The sequence below is a fragment of the Meles meles genome, chromosome 11 (assembly GCF_922984935.1).
Source record: "Meles meles chromosome 11, mMelMel3.1 paternal haplotype, whole genome shotgun sequence".
Classification (NCBI taxonomy): domain Eukaryota; kingdom Metazoa; phylum Chordata; class Mammalia; order Carnivora; family Mustelidae; genus Meles; species Meles meles.
Genome location: NC_060076.1, coordinates 13,404,079 through 13,423,953, shown reverse-complemented (window position 1 = coordinate 13,423,953; position 19,875 = coordinate 13,404,079). Strand labels below are relative to the sequence as shown.

The following is a 19,875-nucleotide window of genomic DNA, read 5'->3' as shown; positions in this document are numbered from 1 at the left end:
AGATCTTCCCTCCTTGCTCCGAGACAGTTTATTCCTAGGAGGGGCCGGGTGCCTTCTTTGCGTGGAGGTAGCGAGGCGTCTGGTAAAGAGGCACAGAGTGCCCTCGATGAATGCCAGCCTGGAGCCTTAGTCGTCGTCCTCCCAGAGGCCTGCTGGCAGGGTCCGGCGCTCTTCCCCATCCCCACCCCGCCTCCGCCCCCGCCCCCGCCCCCCTCTCGGGCCCGGCAGCCCCGCCCCGCCCCGAGGGCGGCTCCGGCCCGCGCCCTGCCCACCGCGTCCGAGCGACCGCAGAGCCCCCGCCCCGCCGTCCGGAACCAGCTGAGCGCAGCTGGACCCAGCAGCAGCCGCCGTCGCCAGCGCCTCAGCAGCAGGTAGGGGACGGGGGCGGCCACGGCCCCGGACATCTTGGGGATCACGGGCATCTGGGTCCTTCTTCTCCCTGCCCCGCGGTGCGAGCCAGCCCGCGTCTGGAGCTCGTCCCGGCAGCTGGGCATCTCTGGAGAGGGGCTTCCTCCCACACCTTGCTGGTCTTCGGGGGGGACCAGGAAGGGTTGGACTGGGGGGCTAGGGCAGGGGAAGAAGGGAGCCGGGCCTCCATCTACAGGCCCCGCTATGTGGCGAGCACCTGAGCTAACCTTGATCCCGCCCCCGCCGGTGAGGGAACTGGGCTCGGGGTCACCCCCGCACTCGGTGTACCCCACCCGGGCTTGCAGGTAGCCGCGTGTCCGCGGTTTGGGCGGTGGCTCCGTCGGGGAGTCTGCTCAGCGGATCCTTGACTCCAAGGTAATAATGCCTTTGCCTGCTCTCCCCGCCGATGAGGAGCCCTCCACCTCCTTCCTCTTTTGGGGCCCAGGACTGTTAGAAACTTCTTCCTTGTACTCGTCTGAAATCTGCTTGCATTTGTTCCGTGAAGGTGCCTTCTCCTCCTCGGCCCTGCAGAGTACGTTCCTTTCTCTGACTCACTCGGAAACTTCTCTCCGATTTGACGACAGTGATTGCAGTCTCCCTTTCTCCCTGGGCGCCTGTCTCTTCTGGGGACTAATCACCCCCCCCTCCCCCCCGAATCTGGTCACAACAGTGTCCCCCTGGTCCAGTGCAGGCCGGCTGCTCTGGGCGGTGGCCAAGGGCAAGCCCAAGTTTTTGGAAGGCGGGGGAGCCTTGGGAGGACAGGGGACACTGGCTTCTTTTGTAGCCCTTAATCTGCCCAGACATACACTCACCCTTTATCCCGCCTTATGCGGAGCAGAGAGGGTATCTTTAAAACACCCAGAACTCTGAAGAGCCAAAGGCGTTCAGTGCTGTCCTGGGGGTAACTTGGGCTTCCTTGAAGGCTGGGCCTCTGGGGAGGAGCCTCTGCTTTACCTAGGCTCCTAGACACTTTCCGAGGACTTAATCCTGTATGGCTTGTTCTCCCAGGACCACATTTCTTACCCACGCACTGGGACCGCTGGCTGCACTGCACTTTACAGTGACCATTGCGCAGCTGGGAGAACGGCAGGGCCTGGAGAGCTTGTGATGGGCTCACAGTCACACAGTGACAAAGGGGCAGGGCCGCGACCCAGTTCCAGTTTGCCTTTGGCAGAGTCCTAGCTGGTGGGGCTTTTTGTTCTTTCTTGAGTGTTCCATTCATTAAGACATCCCCGCCCCTCCCCTCCCACACATTGGGGGGGTGCTGGTTGGTGTTTCTTGGGGATGTGAAGGGGAAGGGGCTTGGAGCAGAGGAGGAAGGATGGGATGGAAGGTCAGGCAGCATCCAGCTCCTTTGAAATTCCATTTTCCTTTCTGAGGCCTTGCTATTTATAAATGCCAGGGAAATTGTAAACAGCCGGGAGCTTGGGTTGGCACGGGGGGCGGGGGGGGGGGGGTTACGCAGCAGCAAAGAAGGTTTCCGTGTGAATCAGGAAAGGAAACTTTACTCCAGAAATTTCTACAATCATTTTTTTTTTTTTTTTTTAATTGCAGACTAACATGAACATAGGAAAGCAGGCAGCTGGGGGTGGGTGGGGAGGCTGTAGGGTTTGCTTCTCATGGCATTTCCTTCCTTCCCTCCTTCCTTGGTTCATCACTTGCCTGGGCCTCTGTTCTGTGCCTTGCTCTGTGAGGGCCCAAAAGCCTCAAGGAGGACAAAGCTCTCTGTCTTCAAGATGCTTCGCATCCATAGTGATCGACATAATCATTCGTTACTGAGAGTTATTTCAACCCATAAAGGGGTTACTAAGTCTGTGTGGGCCACCCCAACCGCAGAAATAAGTAGGAAGTTCTCAGAAGGTAAGGGGGTTGAGGGAAAAGAGAGGAACATAAACAGGAACAGTTTATGCAAAGGTACTGTGGTTTCTTGAGTAGTCCATGGCTAGAATGGCCATGAGGGAAGGGTGCAGCTGTAGAAATTGAGACTGTAAATAAAGATTGTAAACCAAGGGTTTGGACTTTATCCTGAAGGCAATGAGAAGCAGAGAAAGGTTTTGAGCCGAACAAGGATAAAAACTCTCACTAATCTGGTGGTTGATTTAGGGAATGCATCGGAGGGGGCAAGCTGGAGGCAGGGGCATCCGGAGGAGGATGTTGCATGATCCAAGTGAAAGAGAGTGCAGGTCTGAACCAGGGCAGTGGCCACCCGCGTGGATCAGAGTTGCAGATTCTGGAAGCCCAGCCAAAGGTCTTAGAACCTGCCATAAATTTCACTGAAAAGCAAACAATAGGCTCATAGCTGCTGGATAAGGCTGCTAAATTATTTTGAGTTTTGTAGTGTTGTTCTTTTTTCTTATTTTTGAAGTGGGAAAAAATATTGTTAAAGTTCAAACACAAAGAAGAGTGTCATGTAAACGTCATGCCTCCAGACCACCTTCTTTCTCCAGAGGTAGCCATTGTTGGTAGCCGTGTGTGCGCTTCAGCAATCCGTGATGAGCAAGAGCTGTTGATTGGATGCGTTATGCACTGGCCATCCAGTGCCATAGGACACTTTCCTCCTACTGCTGTGGGTGGTTTGGGTCTTTCTTGAGAAGTGGCCAGGCAGGGGCTCCTGGGTGGCTCAGTCAGTTAAACTTCCAACTCTTGATCTCAGCTTAGGTTTTGATCTCAGGTCCGGTCCTGATCTCAGGGTTGTGAGTTCAAGACCCATGTTGGACTCTTAAAAAAAAAAAAAAAGAAGAAGAAGAAGAAGTTGCGAGGTAGGTCATTGCAATGATCTCTCTACATGATCTATAGTGCTTTGCTGAGGCATTGGTCTCTGGTTTTCTTCAAGCAAACTTTACAGTCTGTATCTACAGCCTCTGAGTGTGTGTATGTATTTAGGAGAAACCACAGGCCTGAGAGGAATTAGAAGCACTGATTTGGGAGTGGAGTTGCAGCCTTAGTTCTTCTAGGTGACCTTTGGCAAGTCCTGGCTCTCTGGGCCTCCGTTTCCTCATCTGTAAGATGGGGGTGATGTTGGCTGGCATGATTATAACAAAAAGCTACCTTTTAGTATTCCAACCATGGGGACATTGATTATTCCCTTGATTCCTCATGAGTGTTCCTCTGAGATAGGCATTACTATTTCCCCTTCTGCAGATGAGGGACCCGAGTCTAAATAACATGCCTCCGGTTTTGTCGTTACAAGATGATGGCTCCCGCTTTCTGGAGTTCTGACTACAGAGCCTGGCTCTTCATCCCCAAATGTTACCCTGAAGTTTCCTTGTAGTCCTGGCATAATGAGACTGCTGGGGTGTTCATGGTGGCTGTGTGTAAGCTTGGGGAGCTCAGCCCTGCATCAGAGAGGTCTGAAGGGCTTCCCAGCAGCACTGTTGGGAAACTCATCCTTTTCTATACTATCAACAGGACGCTAGAGCCTAGGTCCGTCTCCCCTCTGTTTCAGGGAATCAAGGCTGAGAAAACACAAGATCCCTCGCCCTAGGTCACTCTGTGAGTTGGGGTCCCAGCCAGGACCATCTCCCTGCCCTTTGGCAGAAGCAAGGAAAAGTAGGTCCCAGGAGGTATGCATTTTTCAGGAGGGGGGAAAGGGAGAGAGCAGTTTTTAGGCAGCCGGGGTATGTTAAATAAAACTGTCCTCCCTTTCAACTGAGTGAGCATGTGTCATATTTCAGCCTGATGTGGTTTGTGAGCTTGTAGACCACAGGCACGCTCAGCAGGGTTCCTGCTGTCCTCCCTGCCCCCCCTCCCACCCCACACTCCCCTACCATATGCTTGCTCTCCCCTGCCCTGCCCCGGGACCACATCAGCAATTTGAGGGCAGAAAAGAGAAAAGCAGTAGGCGGGGTGGGCAAGGCTGGGGAGCAGAAGGCCTGGACTTAGGTCCTGGTTTTGCCACTGACAAAGTACTGGGTGACTTGTGCTAATGCATGTCTTTCTCTGGGCCCCAGGGTCCACCCTGCACTAGAGGGGTGGGCACGATAATATCAGGCTTTGCTGGCTCTGATGGTCTCTGAGGCAGAGGGCTTTGTGCTCCGCACGTGAATGTGGACCTCAAAGTGAGCCCAGAGCAGTTGTTAGGTTTAACCTGCACCAGCACCAGCTGGAGACGCAGCTATTGTTCATGACTTTGGTCTCTATGGCCTCAGTTGTTAGCTGCACAGTGCAGAAAAGGAAGTTGAGGCCTAAGAGTCATTTATGTGTCTTATTCCCCGATTACAAGCAGTAAGAATCATGGCCACTGTAGGAAGCATGCTTGCTGTGTGCGTTCACCGTCTTGTTTAGTCTTTTCCCGGCCCTGTGAGGGAAGAGATACTGACTCCATTTCACAGACAAGGAAACTGAGGCTCAGCCTAGAGAGCCATAGTGATTTACCTTCTTTTCTTTGAGCCTCACAATAGCCCTGAGGTTGTCGTGATGGGTCCTAAGTTGTCGATGAGGATGGTCAAGTCTGGAGATGGGAGCTCCCAGGGGCCTTGAGGCCATTTAGGTTCCTTCCTGGCTCCCTATCCTAGGCCCTAACAGGGCCTTGCTTGTTCTGCCTCAGAAGGAACCTCTTGCTCGTCTTGCATTCAGTGCTTAGACTAAGGGATAATAGGATCCCTGAAACCTGCTCTTTCCCAGGGGGGTCCAGAAATGGTTTCAGCCATACGGTCTTAGGGAACTCAGTGAAGGAGCCACACCAATGGGAGTGGATTCATTTATCTTGCTACACTGATTAAACAAATAGCATTATTATGTTCCAGCCTCAAGGAGGATATCATCTGGGTCTGGCTTATTTGCCAAGCAAAGGCTAGATAGTATATGTGAGCCTTCAGGGTGGGGCCTGGCCCTTAATCTCCTTTCTGTAAGTGAGATGGTGAGCCTGGCCCCTCACACAATAAATACTAGTTGATTTTTGGGGAGTGGCTAAGTGGGATGGGTGACATACTCGTGAGAAATGGGGTGCTTTTTCCTCCTTTCCTCCAAGGGCTTCTCCCCCCTCCCTTCCTTTTCTAGTTATAAGGAATGCTTAAGATAAGGAAACTTAGCAAATAAAAAAATAAGAGCTGTCCACAATTCTGCCAATGTGAGATAATCACTGCTAACATTTGGAGGCATTTCCTTCCTGATGTTTGTAGCACATTTTTTTTTTTTTTACCCCTATATAATTATGGTCATATCACTTTTATAGTTTTTCTATTCTGACTTTTTTTTCCAGCATGAGGACATAAATATTTTCTCATGTTATTAAGGACTGTGCATTTAACTTTTAGAAGAGTTTGAGAAGTATTCTCTACCTAAGTAGATAAATACATGTCTATTTCTATTAAAAATCTTTCATTCTGACAGTCCGGGGGATTAAAGAAATGAAATAATGCATTTTAGTTGTGGAAAAAAAAAAGAAATTTTATTTTTTATTATGAAAATGGTATGTGCCATCCTGCTTTTTCATCCCTCTGTTGTACCTAAGTGGGAATATACCACGGTTCACTTTCCTCCTTAGCAGGCTTATAAACAATGCTGTGATGGACATCCTAGTGTATAAATTAGTCTTCTTTCATTATTTCCTAAAAGAGAGCCCAAGAAATGGAGTTACTGGGTCAGAATGATGCATTTTACAGCTTTTGCCGCATTTTGCCAGGTTGTGGCCCAGAAGGCCACGGCACCTCTTACTCCCACCAGCTGTTCGTGAGGGCAACAGCCTTCTTTTTTTTTTTTTTTAAAGATTTTATTTATTTATTTGACAGAGAGAGATCACAGGCAGGCAGAGAGAGAGAGGAGGAAGCAGGCTCCCTGCCAAGCAGAGAGCCCGACATGGGGCTCGATCCCAGGACCCCGAGATCGTGACCTGAGCCGAAGGCAGTGGCCCAACCCACTGAGCCACCCAGGTGCCCGGGCAACAGCCTTCTTGATGCAGCACCAAAGGCTGATTATCAAAGTTCTAGCTGTTTTACGAGAAGGCACAGGGACCATTTCCCCAGAACATTGTACTTCAGTCTTTTATTTAGGAAACACATCTGCACAGTTTGGCGTCGGTAAGGATAACGATTATGGTCCCAGAGTGAAAGCAGAGAGAAACCTGTTCTCATTTTCCGTTTCTGCTTGGGACTTGCTGTACAACCTTGAACTTGAGTCAGGTCACTGCTCTGCCTCGACACTTAGGATGGTCGGGCTTGACTTGGTGTTATCAGCCCTGAGACCTCGGTGGGACTGGTGACCATCAGCAGAAGGCTCTGCTCCTCACTGCCTTTTTGCCTCGAAATGGTTTCCAGATTACAGGTAGACCTTGGGAATTCCCCGGCCCCACCTTTACTTCATGTTCAGGGATACTCGGGCCCAGAGACAACAATTGTTGTAAAACGCAAAGCGAGTGCCCTTGTTGCTAGTCCACAACTGGTGAGATTTCAAAAGTTCTCATCTAAACCCAAATGAGAGTTCATTTATTAAACCCAAGGCCTGGGAAGATGAAGCAACTTGATCGTGGTCAGGCCTCTTGTTTTCCTTGGCAGCATGGTCTTGGGAAAGCCATTTCCCCCTCTGACTTGCCCCCCTCCCCCACTGCCGCTGTGAAATGGGAGAGTGGTACCTTCTCTGGTTCTCCTCCTTCTACTTTTCTGCAATCCAGAGGTTTAATTTAAAGATCCAATGGCAGGTTGTGCTCCAAAACGGAGTGCTTTTTGAGTCCCTAATGCAGATGATAGATCAGAGACTTAATGCTATGACATAAAGAAAGATGTCTTTAAACCCTTTCTTGCAGTTGAACATGAAAGATATTCTGGCAGATCTCCAACTTACCGTGAACATAGATCACCAGGTCATTTTGTGAAAATTCAGGTTCTGGTTAACCAGGTCTGTAATGGGGCCTGAGACTCTGCATTTCTGATGAGGTCCCAGGTAATGCAGAAGTTGCTGGGTCAGGGACCACACTTTACTTAGTAAGATTCTAAATCCCTTGTGAAGGGGGCACCTGGGTGGCTCAGTGCGTTAAGCCTCTGCCTTCAGCTCGGGTTATGATCTCAGGGTCCTGGGATTGAGCCCCTCATCGGGCTTTCTGCTCGGCAGGGAGCCTGCTTCCCCCCTCTCTCTCTTCCTGCCTGTGATCTCTGTCTGTCATTTAAAAAAAAATAAATAAATAAAAATAAATAAATAAATTAAATCCCTGGGGTGCCTGGGTGGCTCAGTGGGTTAAAGCCTCTTCCTTCTGCTCTGGTCATGATCCCGGGGTCCTGGGATCGAGCCCTGCATCGGGCTCTGCTCAGCAGGGAGCCTGCTTCCTCCTCCTCTCTCTCTCTAACTGCCTTTCTGCCTACTTGTGATCTCTCTCTGTCAAATAAATAAATAAAATCTTTTAAAAATCAATCAATCCCTTGTGAAGGGCCCAGACCAGAGCCTAGATTTTTTAATGTCTCATGGTAGAGGTTCTTTCCACCCATTGAATTTGCCTCCCGATTTTGTTCCCTGTGTGGAGTCAAACTGTTTAATCCCCAGCTGAGTTTCTAGAATCTGAACAGCCCTTGAAATATTTTGCTGCCTAATTGCAGAGCAAGGTAGAGCCCTTCTTGAGGAGAGAGCGACTCAGCAGGAAACCATCTGAGGCGGGAGAAACACAGCTGAAGGACCTGGCATTCGTCTTAACTACTTCCACCAGAAGTTTTTATACTTAAGATTATAGACATTCTTCTCTCACGTCTGTAGGCTGCAAACTACAGCTCTGGGGAGGCTGTATTGTATTACAGCCTGTGATTGTATGCCTCTGAGCTAAGAATCCTTTTTACATTGTTTTAAAATGTTGTAAAAAAAAAAACAAACAACAAAACCCAACAAGAAAACTCACCCAAACCCCAAACCTAAAACCAAACAAGGAAGACTGTGCAACAGACAAGGTATGGGGCCTGCAAAACCTATTTACTAACTGGTCCTTTACAGTAAAAGTTTGCTAACCCTGATCTAGAGTAACCAAAGCTTTGTGTGCTTCTCTGTGCAAGAGACCTAGCCTTAGTGCCTGAAATTTAGCGAGCGCAAGAAGTTGGAAAGGCAGCCTGCCTTGGTGGGATCTGGGCAGACATCTTAGCTGTGTGACTCTGAGCACATTACTTCGCTTCTCTGAGCTTGTATCCTCCCTTCACAAAATAGGAATCATGCTATCTGCCTGGCAGAGTATCATGAGGATGAGACAGGATGTCTGTAAAGAGTTTAATACTGGTAGGCACTCAGAAAAGCAGTGTTGTCGTTGGGGTGGCCATTTGAACCCTTCTGGGATTGCTAGGCTGATATCATGTTTCTCCGACCATATCTGGAAGTCCTCCCATGATGCAGGGAGCAGTCTTTTAGGAGAGAAACATCTCTGGCTTCAGCACCAACCACCCCCCCCACCCCCCCACCCCCACCCCCGCCCCTAACCCCAGGGCAGAAAGCTCCTCTTCAGCCACCTAGACATATGGGATTCCTGGTGACTTGCACAATGCCACCAACAGGGCGTGCTCTACCCAAAGACCAGCCCCTCCACTGGTGGACCGCACTAACAGACTGTGCCTTCTCCCCTTCTCTAAGATATAATTCAGTAAACAGGCGCCCCAAGGGCCCCAAACTGGGATGGTAAGTGCTGGAAGGAAACATCTCTCTTGAAGGCTCCCTCTGGAGCATGTGGGCGGTGGACTAGAGTCAGTGGTTTGTGGACCTTGTTTTTAAGTCGCTGCAGCCTTAAGGTCCAGAATGGAAAACAGACCAACTTGGAGTTAGCTGGAGTTAATGCAGAAGGCCGCTGAATTTGCATCTCCCGGCCTCCTCCCTTCCAGAGCCGGGGGAAGAGTGTAATGCTCTTTTTGCCCATAGGTGGCAGCACCTGCACTTTTAGCTGTCTGGATGTGCACACGGGCATGAGTTTATGTTTACTCACGTGTGCACACGTGTATATGCATGTGTGCATGCATGTGATTTACTAGCTTCTTCCTTTGGTGACTCTTGAGCTATGGTGGCCCCAGCCCTAAGCTAGGCGCTGGGATCCATGGGAGCAGATCTTAGTCTAAGGGAGGATGCTATCCGGGAATCGAACTGTAATCCAGTGTGACAAGGAAGGCTAGAGGCCTGTGGGGGCTCGGAGGAGCTCGCCCTTATGGGGGAGGGGGGGCTAGAGCAAGCTTCCTAGAGGAAGCTGGGCTTGATCATGAGTGGAAGGAGAAATGAAGAATAGGGTTGGAAGAGAATTCTAGAACAGACGAGACTCTGTGTAAATTACATTCAGACGCAGGGGGCAGAGTGCAGCTTTGTCGGGCTGGGGCTTGGAGGGGTGTGGGTGGAAGACAAGCACTGAAGAGGCTGAAGCTCATGGGATCAGCAGCAGCAGATCATGAAGGACATTGACAAGTTCACTGAGGATCTTGGACTTGAGGGGGATCTTCACTTGAGGGGGACTCAGGGTGAAGTAACCTGATCAAGTTATGCACTTAGTTAAATGAGGGGTCATGTGCTCGCTTCGGCAGCACATATATTAAATGAGGGGTCATTTTGTCTAACTTCAGAATCCCAAACCATAGCTCTGAAGTGGACCATAAGTTAAATTCAGATGTTCACTGGGGTTGCCTTACATACAAGTGGGATTTTTGGCTGGATTAATAAAGGCATGATGTCTAGAATGATGGAGGTGAGAGTTTGCTTGCCCTGTCCTGGATAGAGCTCACCTGAAAGTCAAATTTTGGGTCTTGTGCTGTCAGTACGGACAAGGTTCATTTGCAGCTGATCAGGGAAGGGGGTGAGGGTGGGAGCCAAATACTTGGTCTCAGGAAAAGTTGGAAGGAAGAGGGTGCACAGCTTGTAGAAGACTTGAGGGGCCCAAGATCACTGTCTTTGTCTCTAAGGAGCTATTGGAAAACAGGGTGAAGGACCTATTCTGGGGGATCTGAGCAGATAGAGCTAGAACCAGTGGGCATAAGGTGTAGGGAGAGAGAGTTTAGCCCATCCTAAGGCCAGTTCTTTCAACCAGCTAAACTCTTCAACGTAAGGTCTTAAAGCCTGGGCAGGAAGTGAGTGCCCTGTTGCTTGGGGTGTGCAAGCAGAGGCCATGTGACTGTGGTGATGGGTGCTGGGGACGAGTGGAAGTATCACCTGGGGATTTGACCAGATGACCTTAAGCACCTGATGTTGAGATTGTTGGCCCTTTATTTACAGGTGGTGCAGATAACTCCCTTTCCTGTGCCTCTGCCGTGGTCCCAGCACCTCCGCACGGAGCAGCCCTCTTCCCCCTCACAGCCCTGCAAGGTAGGTGGAGCAGAGCAGACACCCCTGAGTCCTCCTAAACCCAGCTCTGGCTGCCCAGAGGAGTCTGGAGGGGACAGTGGAAGCAGCTTGTCACTACCGTGCATTCAGAGGGAGTCCCTGAGGTTTCTGTAGTAAAGCCCAGAGTCTATTAATGCTCATTGCCTCATTTGTTCCTCGCCCTCCCTTGTGAGGGAGACCGGGAGAGGGTGATCCTGTGGGGAAGAGGCGAGGGTGGGCTGGGTGCCAGGGTGCCTGGGCCCCTCTCCTCGCTGTGTTGCGTTCTCACTGTGTGGCTGTAGGGAAGTTGCTTTCCCTCTTAAGGCCTCTGTTAGCTCTTCTGTAAGAGGGTGGATTCCCTGGAGGTCCAGGAATTCTCCCCAGAGGCTTTGGAGAGGTGAGAAAAAGCTGGGCTGTGGCTGCCAAGTCTCCAGGCTTGTTGGCCGTTGGAGGAGTAGCCAAGCTGTGTGAGTCACAGGGCAGGTGCATGAGTCATACCCACCTGGGACAGCTGGCAGGTTGGGGCCCCCCTGACTATCAGACTCACAGGTGACCTGCTGTAGGAGGCTGACACACAGGGGGCGGGCGTGCAGCGTTCTGGGCTGGAAGCAAGGGGCCCACTTCATGGCCCGGCTTAGGCCTCAGTTTCTTCGCCTATAAAATGGGTATATTGGTCTTCTACCCACCCACCTAACAAGGTTGTCGTGAGGACTGTATGAGCTCCTAGATGCTCAAGAGCTTTGTGAACTGAAAAGTGGGAAGGATCACCACCAGGGAAAAAACCAGCCTCCAGTGCCTGGAGCAGAAGTGAATTTCTAACAGCAACTGTATGGAGAGCCTGGAAAACACCGCTCCAGCCCATGACATCACCCTTGGGGGCCAAAAGGAGAAGGGGCTGAATGACTCCAGGGTTTACTCATCTGCTGTGGCCCAGCTGGCTTTGGGTGGTGACCCTCCTCGGAGCTGTTCCTCTTTCCCGGAGCTTAGATACCCGGGCCTTTTTTGATGGTCTCGGGAGTGGTTTGTCTACAAACCCAGGGATTCCTAGAAGGCTGGCTAGGTGTAGAGATGTGACTTGGCCCACTCCAGCTGTGCCCTAAGGGTAATGCTGCCCAGAAAGAAGGGATCTGGGGCCGGTCTTAATTCTAATGCTCCAGCTTTGGGGTCAGAGCCCTGACAGTTCCCAGAGCTGAATTGCCTCGAAGTGATCTGTCACCGAAGAGTGTTACACTCTGCCGATGCTTTTGGCAGCAAGGACACAGGGACCTGTCTTCTGTCTTCCCCACTTCTGCAGACCCTGCCAGGGCCAGGCTAGCTCAGGCCCAGCTGAGTACCTGTTAATGAGAGCTTTGCTACCCCATCCCCTTCAACTGCTGTCCCCCTGCAGTGCGCCCCACCTCATGCCCACCTCTGCTGAACTGGGGTTCAACTTGGGGCCCCAGGGACCTCTGACTTGTCAAAATCCGGCGGCACGCCCTCAGGTCTCCTTGTACCACCTGCTGGAGCATTGAATACCTTCTCCTTCCGAAAGTGCTCTCTCCTTGTTGCTCTGGGAGGCTGCCCCCCCTCAGCTGATCTCCCACTTCTCTGATTTTCTTAGGGCCCTCTTTTCCTGCCTCCGACATTCACCTTCTGGTCTTGAGTTACTCCTATAGGTTCATTTGCTTCTTTGCTCATTCATTCAGTCGTGTGTGCATCGCCAGATACCTGGGCCTGGAACCAGTGTTGGAGCATCAGCGAAGAGCAGGATTTTCCCACCCCTCGTGGGCGTGCGGTGTAGCGGCTTACAGCGGTCAGCCGTGACACACATAAGAGATCCAGCCATTCCTTGGCTGAGCAGATGACTAGGGTCATAAGAGCTGGTGGAGTTGGGTGGGCGTGGTGGCATCTGGACCTGACACAGGACTGAGGCCTCCCTGAGAAAGCCCAGACCTGGAGAGGGGACGGCAGGTGACTGTGTGAGCAGGGAAGGGAGTTCCCAGGCAGAGGGAACAGCACGGACATGTGGTTGTGAGGCAGGATGTTGCGTGTGGTCGTGGAGGAACAGGAACAGAGGAGCGTGACCACGGGAGGAACTGGAAGAGAGGAGTGTGACCATGACTGTGGAAGGCCCTAGAGACGGAGCAGCACCCCAGGCATGCAGGCCCTTAGGGGCCTTAGTCAGAGTTCGGATTTTATCCTAAACCACTGGGGCACCGCTGGACGTTTGAAAGTAGGAGAGAGACCTGCGCAGATTGCATTATTAGGGGGAGGCCTTGAAAGAGCTGGCGTAGGTCCCACTCTGATCCGTCCTGAGGATGTAATTTTTGGCTCTTCCACAGTGTGGTGTCCTAACACTGCTTCAGTAGAGGCTTCCCGGCTTGGTATTGGTCAGTCCTGGGAAATGTGCACTTTCTGGTGTTCTCTCTGCTCTTTGCATCTTTTCATTTACGTGGCAAGCCTTTTCTGAACTCCTGCACTCCAGAGGGGAGGTGAGTTAGATCCCATCTCATTTGTGGGGGCTGAGGCCCAGAGTGCTCTGGGATGAGGGCAGGGTCTCCAGGAGCCAGGGAAGGCTTTTCCTATTCTACGTCAAGCACTGGGCTCAGGGGACACTGGAACATTCCAGCCAAGGGAGTCACGTATGCAAAGGCCACCCGGAGCCACTGTGCTTAGGGACTGGTGAGCAGTGTGGCTAAAGCAGGAGTGGGGCTGAGGAGGGGAGTGGCCGGAGATGCTGGGTCTCAGTCCTCTAGATGCCAGGGAGCCATGGACGGGCTTTGAGCTGAGGACTGGTTTGCACAGAGGGATCTGAGAACAGGTGGGAGGTGGAGGGGAGGGCACATGGCAGGGTCAACATTGTAAACTGGTTGGAGAGAGCGAGTGTCACTGGGTGAAGCCTGGTCACTCCCACCCACCTGTGCACACACAGTAAAATACTCTTAATCCCCTTTCTGTCCCCTGCCCTTATTGGGTTATGGCCTCATTGGTCGGCACTTCTGAGCCCCCTGCAGTTACATCCTGGACATTAGAGGCAACAGGTCTGAGCCTGAAACGTCACTCTGGCTCTGACTTGCTCTTCTCCTCCCTTTATCCCTTAGCCTCTGTTTACTCAGCTGTGAAAATGGGGGTGATACAGGGTGGCTGCGGAGAGCTGATGGGGAAATAAAGTCGTAAGCACAGGCCTGTTGTAGACTGATAGCTCGGTTATGTTTATTTCCCTGTTGGTTGGTAACAGCCCCATCCGTGTTGTAACCTGCCCCTGGGGAGTCCTCTGTGGCTGCAAATCTGTGATCATCCCACTAGCACCTTTATCTTATGGCTGAGGAATCTGGGGCCCAGAGAGAGACAGTGACTCATCTAAGGTCACCTAGCCCTTCAGTAGCAGGGCTCGGACCTGTTCATGTCTTCCTCTTGCATTTCTCACTTTTTAAATGCTGATAATTAAAAAAAAAAAATCCCTAAGTCAGTGGGGGAAGGGAAAATGATAGAATGGGCATTTTGGGGCTAGGAGCTCTCTCAGACATTTCCAGGGAGTATCCTGGCTAGACAGGCCCAGAGAAAATCATCCAACCACCTAGTTACATTTGGGGAAACTGAGACCTAGAGAGAGCAGTGGCTCGCTCAGAATCCCCAGAGAGTAGGAAGCAGAGAGGGCTCACAGGGGCCGTCTCCAAACATCAGCAGTTGTCGGTGGGCTTTTCTCCCCAGCCCACTGCCTCATGTTTGAGAAAGTGAATTAGAGCATGAACAATAGTTTCCCGAGGACGTTTTGGTTTTCAATGGGGCAGTGTGTCAAGGACCATTTCCGGAACCGTGTGTGCCCATGTGAGGGCTGTGGAGCTGAGCCTGGCATAGCTATTTTGGACTAAGCCACAGGGTCCTATTTATAGGCCTGTGTGATTAGGTTGGCTGGGAAGGAGAGGCTCGTCTGCTCTCTGCCCAGCCCAGCTATGGCTGAGGAAGAGGCCCTGGAGGGCGATTCTGACCTGTGGGTGAGTAGCAGGGGATCTGAGGTGGTCCCTGGAGCCTGCTCTGAGAAGGGATCCAGGGGAAGTCCCAACTCCCGACTCGTAGAACTTTCACCAGCCAGGCGGGCTACAGAGCAGACACCAGCTGGGATCCTGTTGTCCTTACCGCCTGGGACAGGGCCAGGACTCATGGCAGTCAGAATCCTTCCCCAGCCACGCTTCTCCAGTGTCCTCATTGCTCTATGTGGGTCACACCTTGGAGCCTCTGCCTTTGCTGTTCCCTCCTCCTGACTTGCCGGTTCCCAGTTCCCTGGAGAAAAACCTCCCTTTGTTCTTGCATTTGTCCTGCTGTAAGGCTCTTTGGGCCCTGGATGTTCCCTGCCCTGCATTCCTGCTGCCCAGAGCCACTGGATGATTTCGCGAGTTCACGTGCGCTCCCTGCAGGGCTGGGAGCAAAGGCGTGAGGAGGCAGGTATTTGTGGTCGGGAAGCCAGGGTGGCCATCCGCCTTGTGTTTGATTAGCTATGACCTGCATGCTGACGCAGCAGTAGGTGTGTTTTCACGGTGTGTGGGGGTGAGAGGAAGACCTCCGACTTACACAGGCCTAGATGCAGACCCCTCTCTGCACTTCCTAACTGTGCGACCTTGGATAAACCCCTCTGCACTTTGGTTTCCCTGCCTGTGAAACGGCATGATGCTAGCTATGGGTTTGGGGGAAGCATTATCAACAAGAGAAAGCTTATAAATACTTACCATGTGGAGTGTCCACAATAAGCCTCTATGTGCAATAGAGGGATTATTTACGGGTGGAGAAACGGGGGCTCAGAGCAGGGAAGCGCCATCTCTAGAGCCCCACGCAAGTCAGTGGTCAATAGGAGAGACCAGGTCGTGGGGTCCTGGCCTCCACCTCCAGCTTATGTCCTTCTCCCCGCCCTCTCTTAGCCTCCTGGGCCTATTCTGTTCCCCAGATCAGGGGAGGCTTTGTTTGGGGATTGTTTTTCCTGAGAAATTTACTCTGTGGTGCCACAGTCTGACTCAGAGCCCTGAGTCACCAGGAGGCAGAGGGCCAGGGAGGAGGAGGAGGGAAATGAGAGAAAGGACAAGAAAGCCCCCCCCCCCCCCCCGGCCCAGTTCCAGCCCTGGTTTTCCCACTGCTTGATCCACTAGGTCGGATAAGTCCCCAGTCCTGCCTGGCCTCTGTTTCTCCAAGTGTGAAAGGAGATGTTGGGCTATGATGAGCCAGGCTGAGCCTCAGAATCCCAGGTGCCTGGGCCCCACCCTGACCTATCCATTCAGAGGCTGGGCGTGGGGCCTGGGAATCCATGTTTCCTGGAGCTCCCCAGGTGATTGTGCTGCACACCTGGGCTGCAGAGGTGTTTGGGAACCTGGCAGTGCAAGGCTCTCCCTGGCTGGGCCTCAGAGCAGTTGCTAAGCCTTGGCTTGACCACCCTCCTAATTCAAGGAGAGTCCCTTTTCTTGCTGCATGCTTGGACAGAATGGTGCATGGGAAGTACATGGGTTTTAAAAAACAAAAACAAAAACACAAAGCACAGCTTTTTGGAAGTCCAATGTACATCAGTTGTCAAAGTAAATTTACACGTAATTTGCATACACATAATTTACCCGTTTTAGTTAATTCAGTGACTTTCAGTGAATTTTACAGAGTTAAGCCACCATTATCACCATCCAGTTTGAGGATATTTTCATCGCCCGGAATCCTCACTGAATGATGCCTCTGCCTGCTTGCTGAGAGTCTCCACACACACACACACACACACCCCCACCGGGATCCATCACTAATCTACTTTCTGTCCCTTTGAGTGCCCGGACCTGTGTGTGCCCCTCCCAGCTTCACTCCTTCTGGCTGTGTGACCTCAGGCAGATTATTGCCCCTCTCTGAGCCTTGGATTTCTCCTCCATAGGAGAGGGGAAAATCATAGCCTTCTTGTACCTTATTTGAATTTCCCTAATGTGGTAGAAGGTCTGATGCCTTGTATGAGCCAGGGATGTGGGAGCCTGGCGGGAAGCATACCGGAGGTAATACAGATGCCTGGGTGTCCTTGTAACAGTGTTAGCAAACACTGTGTGGACTCTGTGCACTGCATTGGGCTTAGCAGTTTAAATGCATGATCTCCTTCAATTCCCACAACTCTTATGAGGTGAGTGTTAATGTCATTTCCATTTCACAGCCAAAGATACTGAGGCACCCAGAGCGGAGGCAACTGCTCTCAGGTCGCATAGGTAATGGTTGGAAGGGCTGGGAATGTGACTGAAATCACAGCACAGGGTGAGGGAGGCTGTTCGTGGACCTGGCACAAAGTTTGTGGCACACACTTTCATGGGACAGAACCTGGTTTTTCAAAAGATGGTACATATAACAGAGCATCGAACACAGAAGTTCATGGAGCACAATGTATGTTCGAAGTGACCTGGGCCCCAGTCCACACACCACGCGTCGGGGAACACATGCAGGACAAGGCATGAGGAACACGGGACTGCTTTGGGGCATGGAAAATGTGGGGTGTATGATGCTGGGATATGGTAGCCAGGGTAGAGGGTTTGAGATACAGCAAGGGGACAGACTCCCATGTCGCAGAAGGACCCTTTCCATGTCTGCCTGGGGTTTGCTCCTCTCACAAAGGCCTGTCTGTTTTTTTGCCTCCTCCTCCCTATCTCTTTCGCTGCCAAAGAGTGGGAGTGTCCCGGACAAGTGGGGCTCAGGGTACCCTCTACCACCCTAAGAGCTCAGACAGGCGTCAAGGCTTGGGGCCAAGACAGACCATGACTCAGAAAGAGCCTGCCAGACCCCCAGATCCCTTCTCTGGGAGGTAAGCTGTGAGCGCCAGCGTTGGCTGGGCCAGAGCGCGGTAATTTTCCTCTAAGCCTTCCTCTTCCCTGCTCCCCTCCCGGGCTGCCTGCCGATGCTGGCTGCAGGCACGTCTGCATTCCGGGGGCTTAGGGGAGAGAGCACACACAGCTGCTGGGGCTGAGAAGCAGATAGCCACCAGCTGCTGCTGGAGGGGTGGAGGCTCTGCGAGCGCCCGGAGGAGGCTGTGGCTCCAGGCTGGCACGCGAGCCCCAATAGCCTGATGAGGAGACTGAGGCTCAGAGAGGCAGGAGCTTGCCCAGGGTCACGCAGAGGCAGAGCCGAGGCTAGACTCCATGGATCTTGGGAGTGTCGAAGACAGGGGAAAGATGGAGACCCTGAAGCAGGACGGTCCTGGGCTGTGGGGGCAGGAAGTGCGTGTGAAGCCGGGAGCGTGGGGGTTGAGCACTTACACTCTGGCCTCAGCCCTTCTGTAAAAACGTCTCAGTGGGATGACTCTGGTTAGGCTCAGTATCACCGAGGGTTGCCGAAGCCCCCAGAGGGCCGGCCCCCTGCAGGAGGATGCTGGTCACAGGGTGGGTGCCTGGGTATAGATGAAGCTGGAAACACCCCCGGGGAGAGAAGACGGTCCCCCGTTTGGGAGCCTGACCATGGGCCAGGCTCTGGGTATTGTGTGCTGGATCTTGTTTCATTCTTCCAGCTGGTCATGATTATTTTCTGAGCCGGGAAAGGAACAAAAGCATTCCTCTATTCTACCTCTGTTTATGTTTAAAGGGGAAAGTACTTAAAAAACAAAACAAAACAAAACAAAACAGGGGCGCCTGGGTGGCTCAGTGGGTTAAGCCTCTGCCTTCGGCTCAGGTCATGATCTCAGGGTCCTGGGATCGAGCCCCGCATCAGGCTCTCCGCTCAGCGGGGAGCCTGCTTCCCTCTCTGTCTACCTGTCTCTCTGCCTACTTGTGATCTCTGTCTGTCAAATAAATAAAATCTTTAAAAAAACAAAACAAAAACAAACAACTATTGAAATTAAAAGGATTAGTAATAGTAAAAAATATCTTTGAATCTCTGGTAGTTCTGTTGCAGGTAAAAGTTTGAGATATTTTGCAAAGAATCTCTAATCATGTCCTAGGCTTTGCAGTTTTTCCATAACTGACTTCTACTAGTATCAAGTTTTGGCAAACCCGTGAGATCACCTGGCCACTCTGTATACCCAAGGACACAGGCTCAGAGAGGTTGAGTCACTTTCTCAGGGTCACCGGGTCCTGAGTGATAAGACTGGGATCAGATGGTGACTCTAGAGGCCTTGTTCTTTGCGGTGGGGACAGACCAGAGAAGAAGGCAGGGTGTCATAAGGAGAGACTCATGGAGGGGCTGGAAGGCAGGGCGGGCTCTTTAGGCGCTGGCTGGAGGCCCTCTCCTGAGATGCTGCCCCATCCTTGGTACCAGCAACCATTCTGGGTCTCTGGGCCTTGGCTGAGCACCCCCAGCCCTCTCCTGTTCTGCTTGCAAGGACACAGAGATAAAGGTCTTCGAGGGTAGATATGGGGGCCAGTGAGCTGTATGGGTCTAGGGCCTGCATATATGCTGGGAGCTTGTCTTTGGATGTTTTGGTTATTGAGCACCTGCTGTGTGCCAGGCACAGTGCCCGGGGCTCCTTCAATCCTCCCAGACACCCCACAGGGTAGGAATCATCACCCCATTTTCTAGAAGAGGAAATTAATGCATTGCACAAAGGCCACTTGCCCAGGCACCTTGCAGTAGGGATTTAGCCTGTGTTCAGACTCACACAGGATGTTGCCTTGTGTCCCCTTTGTTGGAAGGTTGTGTGTCTTTCATCCTGTGGGTCATTCTTGGTATCCTGAGCTCTTGGGGGCTTGGTCCCTGCTCCTGGACTCTGTCATTTCTCCTCTGTCCCACAGCCACCCCCTTTGGGTTTCTCAATAGCTCTGCCTGCAAGGTGCAGACTGATACCCAGGTAGATGGGCTCAATCTTCTTGCCAGAGCCCAGCATGGGGGTCTTGGCCATAGTTGGCTATGCAGAGCTCAGGGACAGAGAAGGGCTTCATTTGGAGCCTGCGGCAGGAGGGACATGTCACTATATTCTGATGTCCTGTTGTTGTTGTTCCCACCATGATGCTTGTTGGTCTTGGGAGCTTCTAACATGCTTGATGGATCCTGGGGAAGGATAGGCTTGATCCCTAGACAGGCAGAAGGGGACTTTGGCGAAATGGCACAACCAGTTTTGCCTTTCCTGTTTCTTTCAGAATCCTAGAGCCCCAGGGCTGAAAGGGTCCTTAGAGATGAGCTGGTTCACTTGTTACTCGAGTCCTCTTGGCTGGGTCACCACTGGGCAGCTCATTACCTCTCCAGAAGAGGGGGAAAGGAAGTGGCATTTTTTGAACATTTATTTTATACCAGCCATAGTCCCAGATCTTCCCCATTTATGGCCTCATTCAG

The 19,875-nt window shown here is 52.0% G+C and overlaps 1 protein-coding gene across 2 annotated transcripts in view; it reads left to right on the top strand.

Annotated features, from left to right (window-relative positions):
• The first annotated feature begins 240 nt into the window (after window positions 1-240).
• Window positions 241-19,875, top strand: part of GSN (gelsolin) — a 53,627-nt gene continuing 33,992 nt past the window's right edge. The window contains exons 1-2 of one of the 2 annotated variants that reach the window (XM_046021994.1): window positions 241-371; window positions 10,555-10,644. The gene's annotated coding sequence lies outside the window, so the exon portion shown is untranslated. Of the gene's footprint in view, window positions 372-10,554; window positions 10,645-19,875 lie in introns of those variants that run through there. The other variant, XM_046021993.1, reaches the window with a different exon arrangement.